Consider the following 20,191-nt stretch of genomic DNA (forward strand, 5'->3'; position numbering starts at 1 on the left):
AATTTAAAATTTTTTGAAAAATTAGATCTGATCCGAATACTATGTAGGTAATAGAATAAAATTCATTCATTTCAGAAACAAAATGACCCCGAAAAATAATAATAGCGAGAAACAGTACAAGCAAATTAATGAGAAGAATAAGAAATAAAATGACAAAATTAGAGATAAATAGACAGATTAGTAAAAATAAAGCAGAAGGAGCATAGCTTTTAAGAGGAGCATTCAAAGCCGCTCTTTATCTTTGATGCATCTGTATCCATAGCATTGCCAGTGGGATTTCTCTACAGTTTTACAACAAAGGAAATGTAAGACTACAAAGACTTCAGGCACTTCCTAGTGAGACGTGGAATCTCGTCAAAATTATTCGGTTAACACACTAACGTTGGAAATGGGGACATCTAATTGGAATGAAGCTTATGGATGGCAAGAGAGAATATAATTCAGTGATGGTCTAAAATCTCTTTATAACAAAGTGAAATGTCTATCCATATACCATTACTAAGTGAAATGTCTATCCATATACTCATTACTAAGTGAAATGTCTATCCATATATTCATTCCTAAGTAAAATATGTGTCCACATGTTCATTACTAAGGGAAATGTCTATCCATATAATCATCACTAAGTAAAATATGTGTCCACATATTCCACACATTAAGTGAAATGTTTATCCATATATTCTTTACCTCTGAGTATGACTTCGGGTACTGAACTCCACAGCATGACGTACCTTTACCCAGAAATGGGCCAGTCTATCCCAAGCTTCGGTAAGGTAAGTTAGTAATGTCCCTGAGATTGGTTCTTACCATTTTTGACGGTTTGGGTATACTAGTGTAAATCATAAAGATCCGTGGACACTGGTGATAACCTTCAACTCTAGAGGTATATGCACGCATAAAAGCAATACCTATTTTTTAGTAGCGTTATGTTACACTTTTCAAGCGCTGCAAAATAAGAGATAACTTTGACAGATGTTACGTCAGAATTATACCCAGTGCTTTGCCAAATTTATAAGCAGGCACCCGGATCAGTAAGAAGCTGTAAAATATACTAATCAGAACAAGTAGGATTAAGGGCATCGCACTTCGGGTTAGGAATACTCCTGTATCATTCAAATTGCACCGGCTTCCTATCAAAGCTAAAAAATGCTTAAAGTATAGTTATGACTCATCAAGCTCTCGAAATTGGATGTCTAAAGTGGTGAAGAAATTATACCACATTCAATACATCAACCATAGTGCAACATAAAACTAGTTACAGAGGGTTTCAAGTTATCTGAGCCAAGATACACATCGATTGTGGATTTTAAACCTTCTGTATATATAGCTCCGAGGTTGGACGGTAAATATTCACCTGATATTGACGGGGCTGAAGATATGAAAACCTTCAGGAAGAAACTGAAGACCTGTTTTCTAAGTGTAATAGTATGGATTTGCCCATCGATATGGAATACACTTACGATTCTCTTTCGTGGAATGTAATAGAATATAGAACTTAGGCCAAAGTGGGACCTACGAGGTCACTCAGCGCTGAAAGGGAAATTGAGAGTAGAAAGCTTTGAAAGCTGTAACAAAGGGAAAACCTCGCAGTTGCACTATGAAAAAATTGTTATGAGAGGAGAATAATTCTCTATCTTATTCCAGTGGTGAGGAAACCACAGGAAATCTGTAAAGCACAGTAGTTCGTAAGACTTCTTTTTGCTATCATGTTTCTTCTTGTCTCTCTCTGATGCTTTCGAATTGCTGTTCTTGTTCTTTCGTTTGTTGCGAATGTCAGGGACGAGATGGAATTTTGTATCCACTAGGACTTTCAAAACAGCAGTTTTGTTGTTGTTGCTGAAGTTTTTATCATGGTTCAACTTTCCAGTTACTATTCACAGTCGATTCCTTTCATCGTTTTAAAATGCTCAGGTCTAACTCTTTCCATAATTTATTACTTACTAATACTTCTTTTATTCGTTCAGTCGTTTTAATTTCTCCAATTTGTCAGCAAAATTATTAAGCACGTTAGAAGATGGACTTTGCAAACGTATTACCATTCACACAGTAATTACTATCCCATATTCAGCCAGACCGTCAAACAAAGGCAGGATAAAATTCCACGTTGTCCCCCTTCCCCTTATCAAGCCCAAATGAAGCAACAAAGCTTGGAAAGGGACTGACATGCAGCCTAAAAACAGCATTCTATAAATGCTGCCTTGGTGTGTGGAAACATCCCGGAAATAATTGTCTTTCGCTTTATCATCATCATCATCATCATCATCATCTCTCTCTCTCTCTCTCTCTCTCTCTCTCTCTCTCTCTCTCTCTCTCTCTCTCCTCGATTTCTCTTCCCTCCTTTCTCTCTCCCTCCTACTATATCCACACCAGAATTTTCTATCCTAATGTGACATATGAGTTCTCGCCTAAAATTAGCCTTAGGTAATAGCTGTTTCTGCCATAAGGCACTTCTTGGCACGCGGGACCACGTGTTGGCGAACTAGCACCGGTGGGTTGCGTGAAAGGAGTGGGTGATGGAGTGGGTGAGGGAGTGGATGATGGAGTGGCTGAAGGAATGGGTGAAGCAACTAGGAAAAAAAAAAAAAAACGACAGGTTTCCACAATATTATAAACACCCGGAGGGTACATTTTCCTGCAACATGTCTTGCCTCTCTTTTGATGCTAGTGAAACAAATGGTGACACGACCTGATCACACGCGCGCGCGCATACACACAACACACATGTAATATACATGCACATATATACATACATATATATATATATATATATATATATATATATATATATATATATATATATATATATATATATATATATATATATATATATATATATATATATATATATATATATATATATATATATATATATGTATATACTGTATATACTCATAATAAGCCGTTTTCCTTTAAAGGAGCTTGCCTTCGAAAAAAGGCAATGATCCCTGTCACAATCACACTTTGGCTGTTAAATCACGGATGAATCCCTGAACAAAAACAAAAAGTAAATAAATTAAAAAAAATAATAAAATAATAATAATAATAATAATAATAATAATAATAATAATAATAATAATAATAATAATCAACAACAACATTGCCCGCATCATACACTTGAACAGAATGCTCTTAAATAGAGTATCTACCTCCCTTACACACACTGCGCCATTCCCCTCAGTATTTCATGAGCTCTTGCAATTCCTGGAAATTAAGGAACTCCGTTTCTAGAACCTCCGCTATCCATCTATCTAGCACTTTCCAGATCTTTTTCTCCACCCCAACCCCTTTCTTAACAAGTTCGAATTATATACTCTTTTACCAACCTATCTTCGTTTATAATTTCTTCCTGACCACTGAGTATTCTCAAAAATATCTGATCCATCGTTCCACCGAAGCAAAACCGTTTTCGTTATCCTGTGTACCTCCTTTCTTATCGTTCGGTTCTCATTTTAATTATACTTTGCAAACCATCCATTACAACAGATTCAACCTCTTTTCTTTTCACTTGTATTCAGCACCTGTATTTCACTTTCATGCATAAAAGTTTGCTCAACAGTCACTTCCAACATAATAATTACTTTCATAGAATGCATTTCTTTTCCCAATCTTTACAACGTGTTCCTTGCTTCGCCATTCTGTAGTTCACTTAATTCACTTCCCCCACCTAAAATCATCTGTTCTATTTACTCTCAGATACCTGTAAGAATCAATCACTTAATCCATTCTGCTACCAACCGTAATACCTTACCCCATCTTCCTATTTCCTATTTACTCTCATGGCATAACTTGCTGTTGCTCACATGCTCATTTTCTTGGTCCATTAATGCGCCAGATATATCTCCGTCCTCTAACTTCCTCAGTCAAAACCCTTATACACAACTTTTTAGGTGCATTGAACAACATTACGTCCCTTATATAGTACTACCCGGGTGGTAGTAAGCAGCAATACTTGGACTCTTTTGATGTATGCATCGTGCTTCATGCTGCGGAAGCAACAAGCAGCGTGCGTAGCTACAAATGACTCAAGTTATAACCATGCGTCCCATGGCAGAAGAATGCCCAGCGGAGGTTGTAAATCACTCCATGAGTGGAAATTCCACCTGAGGCGAACAGCACTCGTATTTTCACCTCTGTCGGATCCCAGGAAATGAGTGATGTGAAAATCGGCTGGGCGTCAGATTTGCAGCTTAAAATCCCTGTTATCATTACCAAAAGTAGAAAGTGTGTGTGTGTGTGTGTGTGTGTGTGCATATATATATATATATATATATATATATATATATATATATATATATATATAATACACACATATAATATATATATGTATATATATATATATATATACACACATATATATATATATGTATATACAGTATATATATATATATATATATATATATATATATATATATATATATATATATATATATATATATATATATATATATATATATATATATGTAGGTATACACACACACACACACACACACATATATATATATATATATATATATATATATATATATATATATATATATATATATATATATATATATATAAATTATATTCCAAAATTCGAAAACTAGCCAATGATCCCATGGCGAGAGTAATTCGGAAGGTTGAGTGCTTTCGCGCACCGGCACACGTTCAAATGTTTTTGGGCATTTCTATATTGCATGACCACTTTTGGCGACTGTTAAAACACAGTGGACTGAAATGTCTTTATCGGATTTTCTCCAGATTTCTTCGTTTCTTTCGCATAGATGGCTTCAACGAGTGATAAACTTTTGTCCTTGAAGCTTTTCATGTCCCACAGACTGTTGCCTAGCAACCGTTTGCTCTTACCTGCCTTTAATACTTCACTCTCGCGCACATGTGACATTGTTTGTTTACGTTTGTGTAGTGACGTGTAGGCCTGAGGGCGAGCGGCAATTTTGATTGTAACCAGTCTTGGCTTGCTGTTAACGTCAAGCATATCAATATTTAGGTTATTTTAAACATACCTGGACCAAGTAAACGTGCGAAACACAATAGGAAAATGGCTCATATAGATGGTCTGGCCCGCAAGCACTAACTTGAAATAGGCCTAGAGAAACAAGTTGTAACCCAATGGAAGTTCATCCGAGCCTCGGCAGTTCGTAAATCAGTATTCAACTGAAAACGAGTAGGTATAACAAGTGGTAAATGCTGTATAAATACTTCATTACGAGGAGTGAAAATATCGAGGGGATATTCAACAAACGGCCTGTCCTGTGTGCTTTATAGGATGGGCTAAGTGACATTACGGTGAACATCATTTTGGAATTAGGCCTAGGGTAATAGGCACGGGATTTATGTTTCTAAGATTATAATGTTTTGAAACCAAAGTTTTTGCTAAAAATTTAATTGGCTTATGTATATATATATAAATCTATAAATGTCTATAAATGTTGTTTAGGTAGAACTACATAGTAGCAAAATGCTCCGACTTGGCGGCGACGGCACAATAACTTTACTTTTCTACAGTATTTTGGTTGCTAATTATTTTGAATTTACCTTTAATATTTTGCCGCTCGGGTGTAATTAATGTTGTAATTATGTCCCCTGAAGTCCATCCAACAAGGGGTTTCCATATGCGATCTTCACAAGACAGAATTTACCTTTAACGGCTACGTCTGTTTAACCCTGAAGAACGGTTCATATCCCGTCCGGCAAGTGCAATAACTTGTTAACGTATGGGTACCCCTCCCCCCGGGCCAGTACTAAACATGGCGAAGGGACATTCCATTTGGCCGACAACAAACAGATGCACCACCAGTATCAGAACCCCTAAAAGTGTAGAAAAAACCAGTTGAAAAGGTAAAAACAGTCGGGGAGCTAATTTATAGAATTAACATATATATATATATATATATATATATATATATATATATATATATATATATATATATATATATATATATATATATATATATATATATATATATATATATATATATATATATATATATATATATATATATATATATATATATATATATATATATATATATATATATATATATATATATATATATATATATATATATATATAATATATATTTAATTTGGTGTTTGAGTTTTTGGGAAAGTTATCAATAAAACTTATGAAAATTACAGTACAATTACTAAGCTGGCCAAGATGCAGGTGCCTAACTAGCCTAATTAGGTTTCTTACAAACACAAAAGAACTGTTCATATAGGTCTATTGCAGGATAACTGTTGAATTGAACATAAAAATGGTAAATTACCATTGGATGTCATTTGATGAGTCATGGCTTAAAGGGGGTATATTTTACATTTGGTTACAATAAAGACACGCGCAGGAGCTGTGAATGATTATGAAACTTGATGTAGCCTAACTGTTGTGATATATGTAATTCTTTAGGTAGGTGGCTTAAAAACAAGGAAGAAGTTCTGAGAAATATACAAACCTGTTGGCACCCACAGGTATACAAAGCTAATGATTGCCCTCAGGTTAAAGTGTAGTATAAACTATTCAGGGAAAAGTAGAGGCATGTAGAGGATGGCAGCTCTTCATATTTGGAATTGATCAAGGGGAAAGATGCCTTATTGTGAGCCACCATTGTCAGATAGAACCAGTACTGCATTTGACAAAGTAAAAAAGTACCTTAATATGAGAGAGGGGTACATGTAAGGAAAATGTAATGCATCAATCGTGTATGTAAATGATGTATATAAAGTTTGAAAAGTATAAATACTAAGTGTTAGAAGAATAAAGCTGGTTAGGGAAAAACCAAGTTTCAGGAGATGAAATTGAAGCTCCTGATATTTTTGTATGGCTGTGCTACCAGGAAATCTATTGGATGGAACACGTGTAGAAGAAATGAGAAAATCCGCTGCTGGATGAGTGTCATTACCATGACTGTTATCATAAGTCAAAGGGTACCTGGTGCTTTTATCAAAAAGCTAAAAGTGATATTCACTGTTGATAAGGATGAAAATGAAAAAAAATATTTGAAGTCTATGTGAGAATGATGACATACGAGCTCTTGGAAGCATGCCTTTATGGCAAGTGGAAATGCAGAATCGAAATGGCTCCTGATTCAAGAGTTTGGAGACACTGTCCAATTGCATAAAATACAACTGAGCAGATGCTTTACTCTGCTGCTGATGAATAAGCTGTAGCTAATTATAAAGATGGGACAAGCCTAGAGCATATCTAACCAAGATGGATGTCAGTATGGACTTGCCTTTCAAGAAGAAGTCAAGTAAAAAGAAAATATGGGAAGGAACCAGATTATGAAACAGGAGCAGGAACATTGCTTGAAAGCTCTTCAGATAGCGTATTCCCCAAACACTTAACAAATATCATTGACTCTAATTAGCCTTTTCTCATAGTTCAAGGTTTTCAATGTCAAATGCCTAAGTTAAAAACTTAGTTCATTTTTGTGTTTGAAGATCTGTGAGTGTTGCAGAATTTTTTATGATTTTTCCATTTTTTAAAATTTTGTGGTACGGTACTGTATCATCCCACATGCATCATCATGGGTTGTTGCTCTTGGGTACCTTAACCCATAATTATTTTCAAGATATACATTGGTAGCCATTTTCTTCTGTAAAGTAACTCTTGAAACTTTATCCCTTGTACTTACTATAAGCCATTTAATCCTGGCATCAACTAAAATCAAAAGGGACATACTTTGCCATCATTAGCTCAGTTACCTTTCCATTTTTTCCTCTAATCACTGGGTAACCTGTAAATATACTGTATAGCTATATCACCTCACAGTCCAATCCCTGTTTCATCAGTTTTATGTGTTTTTCAATGAATAAATTGTATTTATTTTATACCATAATACACAAACATGAGCCACTAAACTCAGCCTAGTACTTAATGTCCCAATCAAGAAATTCATAATGCACCTGAAAGCAATAAAATTTTTCTATATTTACGCACAGTATACCATATCTGAAGTTTATATATTGGTCAAAATGTTAATTAAGAGGTGTGGTGTGCAAGGCACTAGAATGAGGTGAGGTGCTTGAGGTACTAGTGTTGATGGTTGCTTGACATTGAGTACATTAAACCCCCTGTATTCGCGTTCTCGTGATTCGCGGACTCATTCATTCACGGGTTTCTCAGTGGAATATATCTAGCCATTATTTGCGGAAAATTCACCCATTCGCGGTATTTTTCACTGAGAAATATTCACTAATTACTGTATTTTCATATAATTTTCATGAATAAACGCACTTTTTGTGATAAAACTATTAAAATACTCAGGTATAAGCATTTTTACAGGGTTTTTCTTGTGTTTAAACTATCAAAATGGGCAGTTCTAAGTGTTTTTAGAGGGGTTTTAAGTATTCGCGGATTTTAGCTATTCGCGGGGGGCGATGTGGTACGCATCCCCTGTGAATGCGGGGGGTTCACTGTAGACTGAATGGGGGTTCTTGTCATTCCCTGCAGAAGCATTTTGTCTAAGGAACATCCCTGTAAATGCCTTATCATGACTGCTGTCCTTATCACTACAGTAACTGCAATTATTACAGCTATGATCACATGAATATCATTCAAAGTATGTCCCACACAGTACATAAAAAAACAAAAGATATTGTTTTAGTGTAAACATTCATTCCATGTGTGACTGAAGAACTGGAATTATTTTAGTCACTTTGAACAAGTATGAATCCATACCTAAATTAAGACAAAATTTTTTATTCAAGTAATTATTACACAGTACAAACCTATTCTTAGTACATTTCTTTGTAAGAACATTAGACTGGCCTTTTGGGTACTGTGCAAAATTCAGGGTAGTATATGCCTAAATTTCCATGTGGTTTGCAGGAGGGTGACATTGAAAAGAAAGAAACCACCGTATATGTCTGAGGTCAAATGGAAAGACTGCTGTGAGTTTGCACTCATAGATATTCATACAGGCAAAGTAAAGGCTTGGTGAACCCATTCTGACACTGGATGTAATGATTGAATACATGAAAAACATGCATCTTGTAGATAAATCTAATATGCAATTACATTCTATGGAGTGTACAGGAAAGTTAATTACTATTTTATAAAAAGTATTTTTCTGATTAATGGATGAATGCACGTTAGTAACTTTGTCCTCTCATCGATGTTTTTTGACTTAATCTAGGTTATAACATGTTTTGTTTTCTTTCCAAAAAGGCTGCCATTTCCAATTCAGCTTCCTTGAAGAACATCACATGTAGCTGATCTTGTAATTGCATGTGGGATTCCTTTGAAATTACAGACAGAAACCCTGATACTTGCCCAAGAAGCCTCCTCATGGATCCCCCACTTACCCGTACCCTCCAGATAGTTTTTTGTTTTCCCCCATATGACTTTAACTCCTCCTTTACTTGTAGTTGCCAATAAAATATTTATCTATTTTTTATTATAATATATAATTCTTGAAAGAAATTTTTATTGTCAGATGTGAAGAGTCTGTTTTTAGATATTTTAAATAACATTTAAGGATACTTCTAGAAATACTGATAGTTAGCATAGATGATTAGTTTACTTTTAGCTAAAGGTGATGTAGGCATTTTTGATATATTGTTGTAGTTGTCTGGATCTCACCCTCCACTGGTGCTATTGTATCTAGTTTCTGTAAATATATGACTTATTATAGAATGTAACAATTTCCCCCTACGTTCAAATTACTTAACATGAAGGTAATGCAGCAGTACATTCAACTGGAATTAGGCCTAATATATATTACCTTAAATAACTGAAATCCTTGAGTATTCAAGCATAAATTCAGATTCTTAATCTCATTGGAACGCCAGAGATTATTGACTTTAAACTGCAGGCAAGGTTTGCTTTGTTTACAGTAAGAATTTTTTTGGCCTTGCTGAGACGACTGAGCACACTTAACCTATGTTTATTTGTGAAGGTTTCTTGAGTGCATCGATGGAAGAGGAAAGCAATTGAATCGGTGAAACACCATGAGCCTCGGCAGGCCTGGAGTTTATGGTGTTTGCTTTTCCACTTTATGCCATGTAGTGTAGCCTATGTGTGCTAATTATAGTCTTAGTGTTACCAACTTATTTTTGTATTTTCTTGAAATTGTAATTGAATTATAGATATCTGTTTTAATGTCCATTATAGATTTCGTAGAGTTCTTGATGTTTTCAATACTCATGAAGAACCATGCAAATAGTTTTATTTTTAGACAATTATAAAAATAATAAGTTTCAAACTAAAATCGATGAAAAAGTCAAGATTCATATACACTATGATTTCCCGCATTTCCATCTAATATACAAAATAGTATGGGTTTTAGTGTTCTGTTCATAATTTTGCAGACTTGCTAATTGTTGTATGGAAAGTCAAGCTTGCCTTCATAGTTAACCAGCAAGTTTTGGTTAATAAACTGTTCCCTGATGGGGTCCCTCTATGCTAAAAAAGATATACAGTATATCAAATTTCACTCTAACATAGAAAAAAAATACTTCACTTGATAGATTAAATATTGAATAAGGAATAAGATTTCTCCTCCAGTTTTCCTAGTGTATTTTGCATTTTCCTTATATTAAATTTTACTTAACAGTAATTCAATAAAAGCTTTTGCTGTACTGCAATTGCATTAAGGGTCTTTGGCCAGGATGTTATAACATATGAAGTAGCTAAAGAAGGCACATAGAGGTGATTGCTGTATTATGTATGTAATGTATTTTATGCTCTTAATTTATATAGTAATGCTTATATTTATTTTCTAATGTTTAGGAATAAACTATTTTGGTGGTGTAGTACTGTTGTCATCTGTGATCAGCCAGTGGTCATAAAAGCAGGAACTATAATGTTAGAGCAATCAGGTGGACCTGTTTGCTAGTAATTGTATTAATCATTGTCCCTGCTTTTATTTTAACTCTTACCTCTACCACTGAAAAAATGTTAAGAGTATGGCACAAGTGATGTTTGTGTATGGGGTTGTGATGGCTATATTATTCTTGAAATGACATCTACCTAGGAAAATATTTAAATTAAGTAATCTAAATAAAGTTGAAATGATCATACAAGAAAAAATAGATAAAACTATTACACTGAACTAGGATACATATGTAACTTACACTTTAGATTACGGTTGAATATATGGTTATTTTGCTATATTACAATTTAAAAATATAAAATCATGGACTATTGAGATTGCAGAGAAAATAAACAGTTTATTTAAAATACTGTACATACATAAATAATATACAAATTTCTTTATAAACAGTTTTAATTAATATAACTTCATAATTTCCATTCATTCATGTCATAAAAACATAATTCGTTTCCAGACTTTGAATGTAATTAAGGTTTTGATTATCACCCTGGTTAGACATATGATGTGGTATGGTTCCTCAGTAAAATGTTTATTTGAAGTTTCAGGTAAATATAAGTTGTTGCTGAGGTCACAGTACTCTCTGAAAATGTATGCTACTGTTCCCTCAGGCACAGTTTTATTAAAAATGAACTTAGTTTTCAGAAACGTTTCTGCAGTTTTTATAAGTTTAACAACATACCGTGAAGGTTTTATAACACGTTTCTTAAAAATAGAATCAACATTAAAGACATATTCTTCACTTAACAGTGCAGCCATACATTCAGGGCAGGATAACCTTTCAGAAATTTTTTGTACAATAATCCTTGCCTTATTTATTACATAAATATCTAGGTCTGTGTGATACTGAGAATGTGTGAAATAGAGAGCGAGAAATTCGCAGGTATTGCTTTTTAGAACGGGACTTCTACTTATATATTTATCACCTTGCCCTACAGTAAAATCTTCACCTTCAAAATCAAAATTCTGGAAAGTTTCTTCAGAAAACAACTCAAAGAGTTTCTCGTATCCATTGTAGAACTCTAAAGCTGAAGGTTTCTTGTTCCATCTCCCAAACTTCTGAAGGCTACTTACCACCATTTCCCAGTGGTCTAAATCTATACGGTAAGTAGAAAAATATCTGAAAATACAAGATAATAAAGTTTTTTACATTGCCAATATAGATATGCATCAGTAAGAAGTTTACGTACCAGATATTACTTTTAAGTTAAAAGGACTCTAATCTTCAAAGCATTCAGCCTTTGACTCTATATTCAACAAGTCCTGTAATGAAATATATAATGGCATAATACAATGCATTATATTTACATTATCCAGGATCTAACTTGGAGAAATTTAAACAAGTATTTGTAGTTAACAAAATCAACACTACATTGTGACATTATCCATAATCAAGCTTTGAAAAATTTTAAAAAGTCTGTGTAGTTAACAAACTACAATATGAATATTTAAAAAAATATGGAGCACTTCCTATCTCTTTCTTAATATTTCAGAGGCTGGTAACACGGCTAAATTACTGGTCCATATATCCATTTTTTAAATGAAAGAATGAGTAAACTTGTTCTAACATACTTCAAGTATACAAACGAAAAGTTAAGCCTACTAATTATCGGAAGTTGAGAATAATTTTCATTTTTTCTACACATACTAATGTGAAGTCTTTTATATAGATAACCTCTGAATGTCCCATAATCCAATGCACAGTCACCAAGCTGGACTTGTGAATTTTGCTCCCCTTCAGGAAAAGATCCATGTCAGTCTGTAGGGATCCCTTTGGACAGGAGAGTCCTATATCTTTGACACTCTGATAAGCTAAACTGGGCAGACACTTCTGGAGATCACTGTGCTCATTCTTGAGTCCAAAGATTCAAGAAAGTGACCCAAGACACCTCTGTTACATCTGATCTCGTTAATGAAGCAGACCTTCAAGTTTTCCCCTGGAGTGAGATTTGTTTTGACTTCTGTGGTCTCCACTTGCCAGAGGGTTATGGAAGCAGGTAAATGGTCTCATTTCCCAACCAGATAGCTCCCTTGCAACTTCCTTTGTCTCTGACACACACTGGTGGAGATTCTACGTGTGAGAGGGCTGTTAAGAATTCTCTCTGTCCAGTTGACTTGAGAATATTCAGGCTGACATATAATCTCCTCCTGCAGATATTCTGAGCTGAAGGAATGTCTTTTTCTTCTGGTAAGTCAGTTGCCATGGCATCCTTGCAGGCAACCTCGTGGCTTCATCTCTGGTCAAACATTTTGGCTGATTTTGTAATCTAGTTGCTTGACAAAGAGAAGATGAAGTTTAGGAAGTTATAGGTGTTGGGAGGAAAGACTGACTTTCCTCTCCAACAAATCAGTGAATCTGTAGGTGATTTTTTTCCTGAAAAGAAGAGCAATTCAATTTGTAGCTTCATCTCTAGGCAAGTTCGGCTGAGAGTAACCTAGGGATGCAAAATGGATCAGTGCTTTCTATCTGAAGAGCAAGGTTGGGATGGCAGTGGAGAAAAGGTGAACCAACAGTCTGAGCACATTAATCCACTGTGTGATCTGCTTTAAACCCTCTAAAACTTTAAAGAGAACCACATCCAATCTCTGGGTTAGGCTATTCTGGCAGTGTTGGTGTCTGGGTATACTCAAAACCCAAAACTGGGAGTACAATCTCCTTCCTTAGGGTTTCCCTCTCAGGCTCTGGCTCAAAAGGGAGGAAAGGGGAAGAAGGGAGGGGGGATGCTAAAGTAGGCAGACCCCTTCTCCAGCAGCCGTAACCAGGGAGATGCTAGTCATCCCAGGATTATCCAAAGATGTGACCTTGTTGGCGGGCATGAGGGCGATGCTGGAAAGGAATGTGCTGGAGGTCACAGATGCCCATTTCCAGCTTCTACAGTTGACCTTTCCTAGTGTAGTTGATGGGAAGCTGAAGACCAGTCATCAACCTCACTCTTCCTAGATTGAATTTGCTCAACAGACACTGCTCAAGATGAAAATAGCATGCTAAATATCCACTGAAAATTAAAATTTTAGGTCAAAATAGAGAAGTAAGACTGCATGTACCTAAATCCTTATGATGCAAAAATTACAGTAAATATGGACACAGTAAAATAATGTTATAGAAGATGCAGATGAACATACTGTGGATCAATTCATCACACAACAAAGTGTGAGATCAGAGAGGGCAGTTTTATGCTTTATGTAGACCTGACGGTTGCATATTTTTGGATACCCCTCCAACAGAAAGAATCACTTTATTTGCAAAGGGACCATCTTATCATCTCAAGGCTGTGTGCTTTGGACTGGCAAATGCTCAGTGTTCATTCGAGAATTCACCTGTTACTCTGGGACAGAAATAGCATCCTTGTATTTGATAACACTCTGGGGTTTGTGGTAAATTGAGAGAAGTCAGATTTTGAGCCCAAGCAGCAGACAAAGTATCAAGGCTTGCTGATAGACAGTAGCAGCTAGACTCTTTCTACTGGACTCTCATGTTAACAAGTTCAGGGAGGCAGTGGTCTTGTCCACCCCATGATACTGTCCCTCTAAAGTGGCATGTGACTCTTATTCTCAGCAATCACAGCTGAAGAAAAACAAGCAAAAGCAGCACTATTTTTCTCCTAATTTTCCTTTGTAGATGATGATGAATTCCTTTTGTTTACTCTGGCCATTTCTGAAATAATCTTTCCCCTCATGCATAAAATTAAAGCTTTTAAGCACTGAGACTGTATTAACACTGGACAAAGAAATATAAAAATTTTAACACTAGAATTAAATAAGATGAAAAAACCATGTGTGCAAAACAGCAGTAGATTTACACAAACCAGAACCTTTACACCATTTAAACAAAAAATTCATAGCATCTTTATCACTGTACAACTGTCAGGCTCTGCATGACATGATCACACAAAATAAAAGCAACACTGTATTGGAAAATGAAGAAGAAAATTACCTAATTGTATTTTTTTGTAGCAGGTCTGAGGCTAGCTGTGACACACTGACAAGTGTAAAAGCAATCAGAGTAACGGATGTCCACCGCCCTTCCTCTGTTATTCGTCTTCCCACAATTGTCTCGAGGTTAATCAAGCGATCTGCTATATCCAGCATTGACTCTTCTTGTTCATCAAAGGTAACCATACAAATTGATTGTTTGTCTTCTGTAGTTACTGGATTTCTAGAGTTCAAAAGCTCAGATGCCCTAGAGGATAAACAGTGATTAATGTTAGATTATTTTCAGGTTGCCCTTTTTTTACTGAGAAATATATCTTAATTTCCTACACAAATATAAAGCTATAAGTAAACATAAACTGTAGTTTTTAAGGGTCCTAACTTCTAACCCTGCTTTTTGACATTTCTGCTCTTCTCGCTGCATCCAAGTAAATTCTTCTGCCAGACCATGAGTAACATTTTCATAATTGTTTCATGAACTTGAATGCATTACATTTCCCTCTCACTCTTACATGTGATAACCCCCTCCATTCCCATCCTCTTTTCTGGAAGGTTATCCTATCTTCCTTTTCTCATTAGGTGTGCAACACAGATACGTTGTCACAAGTATGCTGTGGAGTATGATAATCATGTAGGATAATAATGCTTAAATTGAAAAATGAGGGTTTGTATGGGGTGAAAGTATGTCACAGAAGTAGGTACCATGGAAAGTAAGACCTTGTCTTCTCAGTGCTGTGATTACAGATACCTACCAAAATTAAAGCTCATTATTGCTGAATGGGAGATTGGCAAGACTTTCACCAAAAGTTTCTTATTCCTTGCTTAAGGGCACTCATTTGGCTTGTCTGTTCAATAAGAACTAAGGTTGAATCATGTAAATACTGTAATGGTACTGTATTTCAAAGTGCAACACCAACTTAAGGCAGATTTGATCTTTTCAGTGCTGTTAACGGCATTTTACAACCTGTAACTTGGTGCTGCATCAAGTTATGGTGCTGTAAGCGCCATCAACAGCGATAACGGCAAGAATAGGCATCAAGTTAATGGTGCTGTAACTTGATGCAACATCAAGGTACGGCGCCAAACATCAAGCGCTGTTAAAGTGCCAATAACGGCAAAACACTGACTTACGGCGGAAATCAACTTACAGCCATGTGCTGGAATGGATCCCCACCGCAAGTCGAGGACCTACTGTAAACAACTCTTTTGTGCACCCTGAATGTGCTAAATATCTTTCTGCACCTTAACCAGCCACGGAAATAGCTGGGGACAAACTTACAAGTAATACTGTGTCTTTAGGATCAGTTGGGAGAGGCATCATCCCAGGCACTTTGTTGATAGTGCATGAAATACTTAATTACCTTGTATTCAACTCAGTTTAGAGTGACTTCTAAAGAGAATGGCTCTTTCATGGGATGTATTTTGTGTAGGCATGACAGTCTGGTAAAGGGAATGTAATGGAAGAGTCTTGCTGTCCTGTCTTAATAAACATCCTCTTGCTTTCATGGCTTCTATTTAACTCACTGTTCAGGCCACTTGACTAAGTTCTTCATTCTGCTTACAGTCATAGGATGTTGTATATGATTTGGTATCAAGGTGGAAATACTTCTAAACAAAGGGCCCTGTTGCCTCATGTTTCATCATATGGCCATAATATCATCCTAATAATCACCTTTGTGGAGGCTGTTCAAGTTCCTGATCTGGAGAGAAGGGACCTCTACGATTTCTGCTGGTATTGAGTAAATCTGACTTCTTATTGTTTGCTCTAGCACCTCTGTGATCCTTGTCCCATTGAATTCCTGCACCTGTGTATCCTCTAATTCTAAGAATGCTGTTGAATTTTTTAATCAGTTCCATTTTTATGTTGCTGATGAACAGTACATCGTGTACAGAAGGATAGTGGCCTCCAGGGATAATTTGTACTTTAGCCATCCTCCATGGTTAATTTGTACTTTAGCCATCCTCTCTGGCCTAAGTATAAGACCTATCACTGGTCAAAAACAAACAAATCTTGTAACATCAAATGCATATAAAACACACTGAACTATTAACCAATCATTCACCCAGTACCCTTATTTATCTTCATTAACCTGCTACAGAGTACAAATAAATTAAGTTGCCTTGCAATAAATTTATATCAGTTAATCTAACAAAACTACTAAACTGAACAAAGTAGCGTGCATGTTCCCAACAGCAAAAGATGAAATTGCAATATATTTATGTAAATCCACATCTTACCTTTGTACATCTGAAGCAAAGTTAGTAGTCGATTCCACATCATCAAATCCATATAGCTCGAGTGCTCCTGCAATTTCAAGAGCACCAGTTAAAGAACTACTGAAATAAGGTTGACAGAGAGATATTGTTTGTTGAAGATGACAAAACCTTGCAAACTCTGTATTTTGCTGAAAACGTTGATTACTTAGGCAATTGTGTGCACTGCCCATGTACAGATTCTTGATAAATTTCCAGTCAACCACCTGAAAAGTAAACAGAATTTCTATACAGAACTAAGATGATAAATATTAAATAATTAATTCCTGTAAATGCAAACTTTTATTTCACTTAACAATTTATTACTTGGTAAGTAGATTTCAGAGTGTAAAGATTATGTGCATAAAAACAAATAGATTGGCAAATAAAAAACTGGATGAGTCCTCATCTGCTGAGGACGTTCGTCTTCTCAACAACTACATCAGGTCCCTTTTCAGCCTCCACTATGTAGCACAGACATGCTGATCACTGTGGCTGGGAGGAGGGTGTTGTTTATAAGGAATACAAAGTTTACACCAAGCTGTCTTCAGAAGGAAAGCAATTGCTTTTAAATTTCCAGCTGCAATCATCCAATTGGGTATCTTCATTGGGGCGGTAAAAGATGCTTATAACATAACTAGACCTATGATAATAGAGTACTGTACTTGATTTCCTTGTAGGTCATAACAACCTTTTTAAAAGGTTACAATAACTTCTGCATGTATGGCAATACCTTTATACTGTATGCATATGTGTGATATGTTACCAGGTAAGGATGCTTGCTACTGGGAGTTTTGACACCACCAGTAGATGAAGGCTTCATCAAGATAACAACATAAATTTACACACACGTTTTATAATATCAGTACTACAAGAATCCATCACCTCTGAGATTTACTAGGGGTCAGTGAATACTTTCGCAGTTCAGTTAATTCTGATATATAAAACCAATTCTGAACTACACTGCTACACCACTACTATGCCCAGACTTTGGTGCAGCCTACCAACTCTCACAGCACTTTGCATCATAAGGAAATCACTATAAGATGGGCTTTTCTCAGTGTAAATGAAAAATAATAAATATCAATAGTGCTAAAGCCCAAAACAATGGGAGATAAAAAACAGCATTGCTCAGTAAAGCAAAGTACAGTGTCAAACTAAGATATTTGCCATGCTTGGTAAAGCATGAGTCATAACCTCTGTCCACCTCATCTGCATTCTTGATGCAACTTAAGCATCTTGTAACATTATGTGCTATTTTTTATGTTTAATTGTGTACTTAATTCTTCCTGAATTTATGTAAAAGCTTTTTTAGTATGATGCACAAATTCATCAAAATTAATTTACAGGTTGGGGTTGATTTGACACAAAGTGCAACTAACTTGAGTGACAAAAAGAAAATTAACTATACAATGGTACTGTACCTGGCAAGAGATTGAAATTGACAAATATGTAATTGAACTTACTTTCAAAACTATTTATCTAATATAAAAAACAAGTGTGTCCAACAGTTCATGAACTGTGCACAGAAATTAAATTATAATATTTTTTATATAATTTCAAACAATCTGGTGCATAAACACTTACCCCATACACAGAACTCAACAGAGTTCCTTTGTCCTCTAAGAGATTCATGAGGAGCTTGAGAGAATGACGTATGCTGAACACTAAGTATATCTTCTGTGTACGGTCAAATGGATGAGAAAAATGAGTTGTAATTCCCACAAAATTCTTGCCATGCATTCTCTTTCCTGTAGTCTTCTTTGGGTGTATTTTACAGCCATAAAGCTCTCCCATTTTTATATTACACTTTGAACCACTGCATGCCAATGCTCTTACCTGAAGACCACACTCCTCAAGAACATAGATCGCTTCCTCAGTGATATTTTTCAGAATTTCACCAGAAAGGTCTTTGCACAGAAAATAACCAAATGGTAATTTCCAGTCTTTATTTAAACCTACTGCAATAAACATTAAAACTTTTTGAGCTATTGGAATCTCATCTGCCCTGTAAGCTGATTTTTTTCCTCCCCCAATGTTTACAAAGCCAGAGTGCTCACCATTAATAGTGTCTGAGTTCAGGACTTCATCAATACTAATAAAATCAAACATTATACAACAAAACTGACCATCATTACTTTTAGATACCTTACTTTTAAGTATTGATAAGGCTTTCTGGGTAAATCCTGGCCTGTAACCATTGATTTTAATATGATTCCTTAGCTCCAACAAAGATGGGAGTTGGAATATGTCACCAACAATGTTATATGCTGCAGGTGAGCCAAAGTACAATACTGTGCTGAACTGCATAAGCTCATCTTCTAAGTCACTGTGATGTATATGGAAATCGGTACTAACATCCCTCAGTTTCACAAGTTTTCTAGGATACTCTCCAAATGCTTGTAAAATTTCTAAGCTGTAGTTACAAAGCAGTCTCTTTTCAAACAATGAACTCAAGAGGCTATCTAAATTTACACTATTCAGTCCAGAATGGCCTGAAGAACAAGCACCAATATATTTATTTTTGTAAGGCTGATAACTGTTTCCTGTACCTTCAGATTCATAGCAAATTGCATTACTACTTTGCTTTGCTACATTAGATGGATGATTCTCTCCAGCTTTACCTAAACTTTTCCCTGGTATATCAACACTTTCGTATTTATTATCACCATCTTTGAAATCAAAAACATAATTTCTTTGCTCTAAGTTGGAATTACTAGTGTTATCATTCTTGCCCTTAGCATCTTCTGGCTCTGGAAATTGCTTCAGAAAGTTATCCACATGCCGTTTTGCCTTCACTTGAATTTCGTCTGAGTGACTTCTCTTCCTCTTTAAGTTGACTGCTTTTCCATTACCAGAATTCTGAAAAATAGATGTATTAAGCATTCTCACAGCAGTAATTTTTCTGAGTTCCAGTATATCTAAAACCATATCTCCATGTGCTAAATACAAAACTGATTTTTCTTTACTGTCTTTGCACTAATGCTGGCATAATACTATATTGTATTATAAATGTCTTGTATATGCCATTCTGAGGATGCACTTAAGCTGTATCACAAAAAGATTAAATAAAAGCCCAGTACAGTATCTCCATGTGTGAAATACAAAACTTAATCTTTTTACTATCTTTGCATTAATGCTGGCATAATACTGAACTGGATTATAAATGTCTTGTA

General features: G+C 35.5%; 1 protein-coding gene across 1 annotated transcript in view; it reads left to right on the forward strand.

Annotated features, from left to right (window-relative positions):
* The first annotated feature begins 14,808 nt into the window (after nucleotides 1-14,808).
* Nucleotides 14,809-20,191, forward strand: part of LOC136830185 (glutamate receptor 1-like) — a 445,402-nt gene continuing 440,019 nt past the window's right edge. Inside the window, exon 1 of the mRNA XM_067089464.1 lies at nucleotides 14,809-14,943. The gene's annotated coding sequence lies outside the window, so the exon portion shown is untranslated. The remainder of the gene's footprint in view (nucleotides 14,944-20,191) is intronic.

Source organism: Macrobrachium rosenbergii, chromosome 4 (genome assembly GCF_040412425.1).
Source record: "Macrobrachium rosenbergii isolate ZJJX-2024 chromosome 4, ASM4041242v1, whole genome shotgun sequence".
Classification (NCBI taxonomy): Eukaryota; Metazoa; Arthropoda; class Malacostraca; order Decapoda; family Palaemonidae; genus Macrobrachium; species Macrobrachium rosenbergii.